This window comes from Myotis davidii, unplaced genomic scaffold (genome assembly GCF_000327345.1).
Source record: "Myotis davidii unplaced genomic scaffold, ASM32734v1 scaffold2021, whole genome shotgun sequence".
Taxonomy (NCBI): domain Eukaryota; kingdom Metazoa; phylum Chordata; class Mammalia; order Chiroptera; family Vespertilionidae; genus Myotis; species Myotis davidii.
The window spans coordinates 71182-80278 of record NW_006291611.1 but is presented as its reverse complement, the minus strand read 5'-3'; the positions used below and the strand labels follow the sequence as shown (position 1 = coordinate 80278).

Sequence of the window (9097 nt, the reverse complement as noted above, 5' to 3'; positions counted from 1 at the left end):
TGGCAACCTTCTCACAATGCTCTCCCTACAATTGATTTTGTGGAAAGAAAGTGCCAAAATCCAGACTATTAAGTTGCAACTCACGCGGCAACTAAATAGTTGTACATGTTGAGAACACCCAGAGATATCTTGTATACACACACACACACACACACACACACACACACACACACACACCAAAAAACATTTATACAATAATACATTTCTTGGAACAATGAAAGAAATGGAGGGAAAAGACTTGCATGTTACTACTCTCAACTTTTTGCCATGTGGATGACACTTCCAAAGGATAACTGTCTTTTCTGTCCACAGTCATGGACCCATCAAAGTCCCCCGCTAATGAGCCCCTCTTCAACTGGAAAAGAAGACAAGATCTCCAAGAGATGTTGAGAGAAGTAGGACTGGAAATTGAGTACTGGTTGCCAAAGCTGCAGAAACACCTTGGTGTGAACTGTGCCCAGGCCTTACAACATGTAGAAGAAAGAGAACTCCAGAAACTCAAATCCCAGGCAAAACATTCCTGGGAGAAAAGGGCCCTGGAGAAGCTACTCAACCTGTCACACTCAACTAGACTTTCAGAGTTACAGGAGTCTCAGGGGAAAATCTTAAAGAAGAAGAAGAAGGGAAAGCAAATGCTGCAGGAGAAAAGAGATTTCAAATCAGAAGAAAGGCAACAACAAGCGGCAGTGAGGGGGGCAAAGGGAGACCTGAGGCAGGCAATGGAGCTCCCCAATGAATATTGGCCACCCCTCCAAAAATCCCTGCAAGAAGTCATGGAAAACATGGAGGGAAAACTCAACCTCAATGAGATGACACTGTCTCACAGGCAAAACCTCCCAGATAGAGATCTGGTGAGATGGGCATCTGGAGGGCTGGCCCTGCAGGGAATTTACAAAACCAGCTCCCACATGAGCCTTCTGGAGAAGAGAGAAGAGCTACTCAGTGTCCCCCAGGAGTCCTTACTCTTTGGTCCTGAGCACAGCACACGAATGGGAACCTGGGAATTTACATCTTCTCAAGAAGAATCCATGTTCACCCAGATGATAGAGAAGCAGGGGTTCAGTGTAACTGCATCAGCCAAGGGCGGATGTTGGGGACTTTGCTTGGAAGCTGATATGGACCACAGCAAACATTCAGAATCCAAGGAAACCCGACAGTCACATCCTGAGAACTCTTATTTCTGCTCTGTCAAGTTCAGCTATGTCCCACTTGCCTCCTGCCGCTTTCGCATGGATCAGCTCCAGTTCTCCAAGGCGGCTCTCCAGGAACTGAAATGCATTCATGACCTTCTACATCAACCTGAAGGCCCAGACAGACTCCCCTTGCTAAGGCGCAGGACTGAAGCTTTCTTCCACAGGTTTGGGTCTCATGCTAACCAGGGCCCTTTGCACCTGGGAGGAATCTACTGGTGGAAAGCCACTTCAGAGGGTTTCCAAAGTGAACAGCTGGAACAAGTAAAGGAGCAGGCAGCAGAGGCCCTGAATGGTTACATAAGGGGCAGCTACAGTGGCTTTGGAGTGAAAGTTCCTGCAGGTGTAGATGTGTCAGACTCTCGTTCAGAAACGGTCAACCCAAGCACAAACTTACAAAATCTCCAAACCAAAGTCCAATTATCTGTGGCCCAGACAGGTGGTCCACCAGAAGCAAATGGCTTTCTCCAGTGGAAAGCTGGCCTAGTTGCCAGTAATCAAACCTGGAGTGTCATTGACCGGGGCCTTCAGCTGGTGCCCATTTGGGACATCATCCTCTCCAACCACAGAAGTGATTTTAAGGATCCATGTCAGGTAGCTAGCTTACTAAAGGATAGCTACACTGCTCTGACTGGCATCACTGCCCAGATACAGGAAGGAGAAGACTTAGTGAGTGTTGTAAAGGAGGTTAGGTTTTTCCTAAAGGATGTGAAATCCTGGGAGGTATCTGACCCTGAACAGCAGCTTAAAAAACTGATAAATTTCATGCAAATGTTGAGTCAAAAAACAAAAAGTTATGACACTTGGGTTAACATATGTCTCACAGATTGGGGTCTGCAGAATTTTCTGATAAACACTGTTAACTTTTGCAAAAAGTCTTCCATCTATGAAACTAATTATGAAATTAAATCTCAATTGAGCAGCCTTTTGGATCCTCACATCCGCAAAGTGAATAACTTTCCTCAGGCTCATTCCATCATGCAGTGGGTCTTCCAGTCAGAGTCAGAGCAGGAGCCTATCAACATCACTCAATTATCTGAACTAATTAAAATCTTAAAGGAAACCAAGAATGACCTCATGGAAGTGAAGGTGAAATCTGAGCCTGCCGAAAAAATGGAGGAAGCTCAGAGAAAGGCCACTTGTGAGGTCAGTTTGTCTCTTGGCTTCTTCTTGAATTACCTCCGAAAAACGCAGCAGCCAGACACACAGCTATTGCTACTTTCCATTGCAGCTGGTGCAGGATATCATGTGGTAAACAAGAAGTTTCAGTATCCTCTTGGGTTTCATGAATTAGACTTCCTACTGGATACAATGCAAACTGCCCAAGATAAGTACCAGGAACTCAAAAATATTTGCACCTACAGAGCTCAGGCATTCTTAGTGCTCACAAGTCTTACAGTGACCAGTGGACTCACAGATGTTTCCCCGGAGGAGAAAATACAACGCTTGGTATTAGTAAGACATCACCTGGGTCAATATTTATCAAAGGAAGTTGCACATGTCCTCTCCACATCTGGAGCAGAACATGATTGGGAAAACCTAGAGGAAGACTTGAGGTTGCTCCTTGAAGGTAATTACGAAGGCACCATCTCCTCATTGCAAATGGATGAGATAGGAAAAAACTTACAAAGTAATTTCCCTAAAAAGAAACAATCCCATGAACTACATGATAATAGAAATAGCAAATGGGAAGTCATAGAAGATACAACCTTTATGAGATTACTCCAGCGTCTAGAACTAAAACATTACTACCCAAAAGGGATGAACAGAGCTAACTTCCATTTGATCAACAAGACTTCTGTATACAACACGCAGCCAAGCTCTGAAAGGGAGCTTCCTTCCTATTTCTTGCAGAAGCTATTGATGTTGGATTATGGATTGAGATATCTCGTCTTCAGAGATGGTGAAAACATACAGAATCATGTCTATCAAAGTGCCTTTAATCAGGAAAATGGGATTTTTGATCCATATGAAGACTTGTTTGAAGACAAGGATTCTTTACCCTCTAAATCTAGGCCCCATATTCACCCTATGGATATTCAGATGGCAATTCTTCACTGTGCAGATGATTTTGCTAGACAGTATATTTTGTCCAAACTTTCCATTTGCCAGTTTGCACTTCCTCTTCTCATACCTAATCCTTGCAGTTCTCAAATTGAATTCTCTCTCTGGTCTCTCAGTCAAATTAGAAGGAGCTGGCAGGAAGCAAGGAAATCACCAAGAGAGGAGAAGATCAATTACAAGAATAAGCAGATGTGTCAAGTCTCTACCCCCATTGTGTCCTTTATAAGAATGATTTGGAACTGGCTTCTCTGCTTCCAAATCTCAGATCATGAACTGTCTTCTGAGTAAACGTAAACATGATGTCTTTTTCCACCGACATTGCAGAGGGAGCACCAAAGACTGTCTCCTGATGGGGGGAGTGGTGGAAATCTGCTGGTTCTGTCCTGGAGGTGATGATGAGGACAGATTTGACAACTGTGTGACCTTCACCAATCTCCATGGAGATGCAAAGGAACATAAAGAGCAACTCACCTTCCTGCAGGAGGTCTCTTCTCTCATTGTTGTCCTCATGTCAACTTCTGATGACAATAAAGAAAACCGAAAAATTATTCGAGATCTGAGTCAGTCACCAAGACCCTTGATTTGTTTACTTGATAACAAAGAACAAACCATGGCCAATAATTCTAATAAAAAAGTGATGATTGGAATCAGGAACCGAAATGAAGCAGAATTAACAGAAGAACTTGTTGCTACAATCAGATGTTTGCTGGAGCTCTCAAACACTGCTCTCAGCTTAGAGGACTGTGCCTCAATTGCTCGCAAGCAAGGATTCCTTATTGATGAAGACCAGAGAGATTGCAAAGAAGCCAAAGAAAAAGTAGAGGGCCTAATGGACCTACTAAAAGAAGTGAATATATCTCAGGTGAAGGAAAACTTACTGCCCCTTCAGGGACACCTGTGGCATGATTGGTGTAAAAAGGACAAAGAACTCTATCATCTAAGAGAAAAAGGGAATCGAAGCATTGAACAACATAAGAGTGAGATTGAGACAGAAAAACAAAGAATAAGGAATCAACAGTTGACCAGAGCCTTTTCTCTCAATAAATTAATGCAGTCTGTCCTTGAAAGTCTCAAAAATCATTCAGAAATTCAAAATACACACTACTTTTTGCAATGGCTGAGTGTGTTTCTGGACAACCTGACTGCAGGACACTTGGAAAAACTGAATGAAAAGAAAAACAATTTGTGGTCACTGATACAAACAGAAAAGCAAGAAGCACCAAAGAGCACTGACCTGCAACGCTGGCAAAAAGAGATAGAAGCTATCTCCACAAAGATTAGTGACTGTACATTGGGAATTGAGCAAATTCTCAGAGAAGTTGGCCAGATCTATGAAGCTCTGGAAGAAGCTTCCCCCACTAAAAATACCCTTTATCTCTCCCTTCCCCAGATTGCTGCACATCTGATGATATCTGGTGTTCCCATTGAGCTGATGGATGGGGATGCTTCATATGTGCCTCTAAAGTGGGTGGCAGCTCAGGCGGTTAGAGCAGAGACTAGATGAAATGGCAGCAACAGCAGCTGAGCAAGAACAGTGCTCACATGTAACCCGCTTTGGTGATGTCATTAAATTTGATGCCAATACTCATGTCTACTACTTTGCTCACCTCTGGGATGGCAATCCCCCAATGGCCCCTCCCAATCCTCGCTACAGCCACAATGTCCAGGATCTGAAAAGGAGAATTCTTATGTCTGCCAAACAGGAGTTGAGGGGAAACATCATGAAGATATCAGATGTGAAATTGAGAGTTCAAGATTTGTGGAGAGCCCTGGTGAGTGAGAACTTTATCTTCAGTTTCAGGAACACCCTAGAGGTCATGGCCATGAGCAAATTGGAAACCATGTATAACTCCTGGACATGGCAGTTGAGGAGTTATGTGCTAGAATTGCAGAACCAGCTGATCAACCAGATTAAGAATGGAAAAATCCAGAAAGTCACAGCAAGCACTCTTGAGGCTCCAGTTTCAGAAGAATATAAAACCATCCAGCAAGAACTGGAAAAATATTTTAATGAAGGATAATTTTCCAGTGGAAAGCAAATTTTGAAAGTAAACTAAGAAATCTTAAAGAGGCACTTATTTTTGACAGCAAAAACAAAGCTGAGGGACATATCAGTTATAAAAAGAATCAAGAAATACTAGATAACAAAAAGTCAGCTTACGAAAAGGAATTATTGGAAAAAAGCCGAAAATTGGCTTTAACTGTAAAGGACAAAGAATTGAGTGAGGAAGAGTTACTTGTCAAATTCAATCAACTTTGGGGAAAATGGGTCTGTGATGTGTCCTCAACTGTCCCTCAAGTCACAGAGCCTGACATTGATGTGGATTCTGAAAACATCCTTTGGGACTATTTTAAAAAGGAGACAGACATGGTGAATATACTGAAGAAAAAGCCTAGAAAGGAGTTTGAAATCAATTATGAAAAACATGTCAAAATGAGCAAAAGCTTGTACGTATTTACGAGGTACTTAGAAGCACATGATAAAGAGTCCATAAAAAGGACTACTGATCACATTTTTTCAAGATACACTGAAAATATTAACAACCTTCAGAAGCAACAATGTGATTATGATCCAAGTTACTTCTATGAAATCCTCAGAATAATTGAAGAGGAAGTGAAATCTGCACCCACTGAAGAAAGATACACATTTACAAATAAGTACAAAATTGACTTATCTTTGTGTTTATTCCAAAGAGCATCTGAGAATTTTAAGGAGATGCATAGGGCATTCAAAAGAGCAAATGATCCTGTAAATTATTTGGAAAGCAAGAAAAATGATTTCTTCATGAGTTTTAAGATCTCTTGTCAAGGAGCAATCTCAATCACAGAATTTGTTGGTTTTCTGTGGGAAAAACTCACTCCTGCCGTCTCCATCACGATTTGGGAAAAAATGGCCCCTAAAATTGCTGGGGACATGCGAGCTACCTGCCCAGCATTCAATGGAAACAGGACTACCCTGGAGAAACACGTTCTTATCTCCCTGGCAGAAAACGAAAATTTTGATGATTATTGGAAGTACCTTCATAATCCAGAATCATATTTTAAAGATTACATTCAAAACCATATTAAAATATATTGTTTACAACAGAGAAGTAAAAATATAAAAACTTTTTTAAAAACGAGCATAAATTACATCGAATATGCCATCCTCTCAGCTATTCATGAATCCACAGCAGGAGCTAAAGATAAAAGCAGCACTGTGTCTGGGTGGTTGGATTTGTTCTGTGATCACCTGGGGAGTAACTTGAACTTTCCACGAAAAGACTTGGTAAGCATTGAACACCAGGAGATAAAAGATATGGAGTTTCTCAAAGAAGCCATGGATAAAGCTTTGGATCCATAATCCCGAATCATTTTTTAAGGATTACATTCAAAACCAAATTAAAATATATTGTTTAGACCAGATAAGGAAAAAAATAAGAACTTTTTTAAAAACAAGTATAGGTGACATCAAGAATGCCATCCTCTCAGCTATTCATGAATCCACAGCAATAGCCAAAGATAAAAGCAGCACTGTGTCTGGGTGGTTGGATTTGTTCTGTGATCACCTGGGGAGTAAGTTGCACTTCCCACGAAAAGACTTGGTAAGCATTGAACACCAGGAGATAAAAGATATGGAGTTTCTCAAAGAAGCCATGAGTGAAGCTTTGGTTCCCACAATGATCACGGTAGAACAGACGTGTTTGAGTATGCCTGTGGAAGACATCGTTCCTGAAATCCAGAAAATGCTCTCTGAAAATAACTACTTCATATTTTAACTATTATTCAGAATATATTTTATTTTATAATGTTATAAATCTATAATGTTATATAAATCTATAATGTTATATAAAGTATCAGAGAGTCATTTTCATAGAGGGAAATGAAAATTATTGCAGGTAGCTACCAATTTCTATACATTACTTGTATGAATATTTTAAACCAATATGCAATTCTTGGCTGGGACCTACAAAATTGACTTTATTTCTTTCTTTTTTTTCCCTCTATTGATTAAGGTATTACAAATGTGTCCTTATCCGCCATTGCCCCTCTCACCCCCACCCCACTCATGTCCTCACCATCCTGGTGTCTGTGTCATGCCCAAATCACAAAGGAAGATGTGCTTGATGACTTGGAAAAGCAATAATAATCACTGCCCACAAAAGAGTACCAGAATCTGAACAAGACTCACAGAATTTGAACAATCCTAAAATGCCTCTTCCTCACAATGACAGTCTACATTATTTACATTTTTCAAATAAAACATAAAAATAAATCAATTATTATTTCAAGAGTTGGAGATTTTCTGTGAAGAAACTTTATTTCTCTGTCTCAATCTTTCTGGTTAACTAACAGCTGCCTCCTGCATGCCCCTGACTGGGGATTGAGGCTGCAACCCTGGCATGTGCCCTTGCCCACAATTGAACCTTGGATGCTTCAGTCCACAGGCTGACACTCTTCCTCTGAGCCAAACCAGCTAAGGTGCCTTTATTTTTTAAGTCTATTTTTTCTCATCTTTGAAATTGTGACAAAAAGGTTCCAACCCTTGAATGGAAAAATATTCATTAAAAGACAATTCCAAAGCATAGCGATATTTAGACATATTTTGTTCTGGGGGAAAATAACACAAACTTGTCCAGGTATGAGCCTGCATCAATTCAGGAAACATTATCAAGCAAATGTAGAAAATAGAAATCAAATAACTGTTTTTCTCATTGAATCGTCACCCTCTTCTTCCCTAGCATCTTCGCATTTCCCTGTGGATGCTTTATAAAATGCTTCATAAAAGCTTAAGTATTCAAAGCCTGATATGTATACAAGTGTAAGAAAGTCTGGCTTTTGGAACAAGATTTATGAGCAGGTTAAAAGGGCCATTTTAATCAAGGCCTTGAACAAGGTCAGATTTGATTATACCATTAATGATTTTCCTTTAATACTAAAATAGCAAAGAACATACAGTTTTTAGGTTCTGACATTTTAATAAGAATTTTTTTTTGTATCAAACTGTAAGGAAATGCTTATCAAGAGGCACCTTTGAGACTTTTCACAATATATAAACCACAGGGTTATGATCAGAATAAAAATGAAAAACACGATAAAACCAACCAAGATTGTGAAAGGGGAAGTAAATCACCATTCTGAAAACCTACACCATCTGAAACAAAGGCTTATGTAGGATTTTCAAAGCTGATGAGTGAAATGAATGCTGATACAAAGAAGGTAATTGCTTCATGTTGGACATAAGAGCATCCATTGGCATCAATTTACAGGCACACTATCTACCACTCCATCGCCAGTGAAAAAGAAACAATCCAGGAAACAGCAGTCCAAAACTTGGGTCTTTAGTGCTTGTAGATTAAAGTGCTGATTCTGCTACTTTTGTCCATTAAAGGGCTTTGACTTCTAACCCTCTCAGTTAGAGGTCAAACTACTCATGTCTCCAAAAGAAATCCTGAAATAGGAAGAAGAACAAGAAAAAACATGACTATGAAGGAATATGGTTTTCTGTGTTAGTAGAGGAGAGAGAAAAGGTGTTCTTGAAGAGTATAGCTTCCCTTCTTTTCTCTGGAAAAGAATCTCAGTAAGAGTTGGAATGACCTACTAATATGTTCATAGTCAAATGATGACTGAAACAGAATCCCTGCAAAGCATAGTGCCTGTCTCTCTCATGATTGCATCCTTGAAAACAGTTATGATCAGTTAACATTTGCTGAATGTTGTCTTTTAATTTGGTTAATGAATCCATAATTGCCTTTAACTAAGAATTATCATACTTTAACTTTTATTTTCAACCCAAAATTATTGTATATAAATAAAAAAGCTATTTGGATCGCTTCTCAGCCTTTTGGCTAAGATCAAATGTT

At 40.0% G+C, this 9097-nt stretch overlaps 1 pseudogene; it reads left to right on the top strand.

Annotated features, from left to right (window-relative positions):
* The first annotated feature begins 314 nt into the window (after positions 1–314).
* On the top strand, positions 315–6597 carry LOC102775255 (annotated as a pseudogene).
* The last annotated feature ends 2500 nt before the right edge of the window (positions 6598–9097 follow it).